Here is a 2,170-nt window from a genome sequence, read left to right as displayed (position 1 = left end):
GTGAAGCTCCCACTGACTGGAAAAGGGGAAACATAACCCCCATTTTTAAAAAGGGAAAAAAGGAAGACCCGGGGAACTACAGGCCAGTCAGTCTCACCTCTGTGCCTGGGAAGATCATGGAACAGATCCTCCTGGAAGCTATGGTAAGGCACATGAGGACAGGGAGGTGGTTTGAGACAGCCAGCATGGCTTCACCAAGGGCAAGTCCTGCCTGACCAACCTAGTGGCCTTCTATGATGGAGTGACTACATCAGTGGACACGGGAAGGGCTACAGATGTTGTCTGTCTGGACCTCTGTAAGGCCTTTGACACGGTCCCCCACAACATCCTTCTCTCTAAACTGGAGAGGTATGGATTTGATGGGTGGACTGCCCAGTGGGAGAGGAATTGGTTAGATGGTCGCATCCATTTTACGCTGAGGGTGGTGAAACACTGGAACAGGTTGTCCAGAGAGATGGTGGATGCCCCATCCCTGGAAACATTCAAGGTTAAGTTGGACGGGGCTCTGAGCAACCTGATCTAGTTGAAGATGTCCCTGCCCACGGCAGGGGGGTTGGACTAGATGACCTTTAGAGGTCCCTTCCAACCCAAACTATTCTATGATTCTATCATTCTATGATTCTATGATTCTATGAATACAAGTGAGTACCAGCCAGTATGGATCTATCAGCTATGTACAATCCCAGATCATTCTGATTTCCTACTACAACAAATTAACAGGCTCATACATGAAGGAAAAGAAGAAGATGTCACCTATCTTGACTCCAGAAGGAGTTTTGTCTGAGATGACACTCTTGTGTGTAAGCTAAGGAAACAGTCTGGAGGAAACTATTTTTGCTGGTTACAGAGCTGCGCTTGGAGTGGAGATACTAGTGATTCACTATCAGAGTAGCGGGAGCCACTGAGTGGGGATTTGACCAGTCTGTCCTGGTTTTAGGGATATTTAGTGTTTTCACTAAAATGCATGATAAAATAAAGTCTGGTTATTATATTTGCAGATGACGTGAAGCTGAGAGGACAAAATTACATTGACAATTTGCAACTATGGTCGGAAAATGCACAGGATGCTATTAGACAGTGACAGGTGCAAAGTACTATGTTTAAGTAGAAATAATGAACTGTGCAAACACAAAAGGAGGAAAAAAAAATATTTAGGTATCAGTTCAGCTGAGAAAGATCTGTGCTTACTGTGAATCACAGGCTGGACAGGAGCCGACAGTTTCAGTGGGCTGACGGTGTCTGCTGTGACAAAAAGGGCAGATGCCACGCTGAGGTATATGAATAAGAATATAATGTGCGAGATTTGTGTAGCAGCCCTTACACCCTTTGCAGCCTTGTTACCCTCTCAACTGAAGCACCATGCTGCCCTTCAAGGAAGACATAGATGAGAGGAGCATGGCAGAGAAACGACCAAAGGGGAAGGAACCGGACAGAAAACCAAACGGTCTTAAAACCCCTCAAGGGTGGATATCAGGATGGACCTTCTCTCAGGACGGGTGATGAAGCACTGGAAGGGACAGGCGGAGTCTCCACCGCTGGTTGTCCCTAGGAGCAGGCTAGCCAGGTGCTTAGCAAGAGGGACACAAGCCTGCCTGACCTCTGGAGGTCCCTTTTGGCCATGAGGCTCTGCCATTAGGCATGCATTGCCAGCAACATTGGTGCTAGGGAAACAAGTGGTGTCCGGGAGCATCCCCGGTGCCAGAGCCCATCCCGCTGCGCTGCCGCGGCTCTGGGGAGCCTGGGGCAGGTGGCTGGATGGCGGCAAACAGCACGCTGCCGGCAAAGCCCAGGCACCCACCATGGTTAGCACCGTGCCCTGCAGGCAGCCTGCACACAGGCAGCACTGCGTGGGTACTGCACCTACGAAAGACAAACGATGACACCATAGTGTTTTAACATCCCCTGTGGATATTTAAAATACTTTCTTTGGTAAAGGCTCAGGCATCAGATACACCTTTTCGAAGCAGTGCCACCGGCCTTTTGACCTGTTTTCTATTTTAGATTGTCCTTTTCTGTATTGTTGTCAAAGTCTGAATTTTACGGGTTGCCACTAGATGGTGATCATTCATGGTCAAGCTACCTGGTTTCACATACACATGTTTGATTCAAATCCACAAGTTACACAAGTACAGAAGACGATTTACGTGAAAAAAATATTTTCTGACCTAGA

This window comes from Aptenodytes forsteri, unplaced genomic scaffold (genome assembly GCF_000699145.1).
Source record: "Aptenodytes forsteri isolate BGI_AS27 unplaced genomic scaffold, ASM69914v1 Scaffold161, whole genome shotgun sequence".
Taxonomy (NCBI): domain Eukaryota; kingdom Metazoa; phylum Chordata; class Aves; order Sphenisciformes; family Spheniscidae; genus Aptenodytes; species Aptenodytes forsteri.
Note: the sequence above shows the minus strand (reverse complement) of the source record.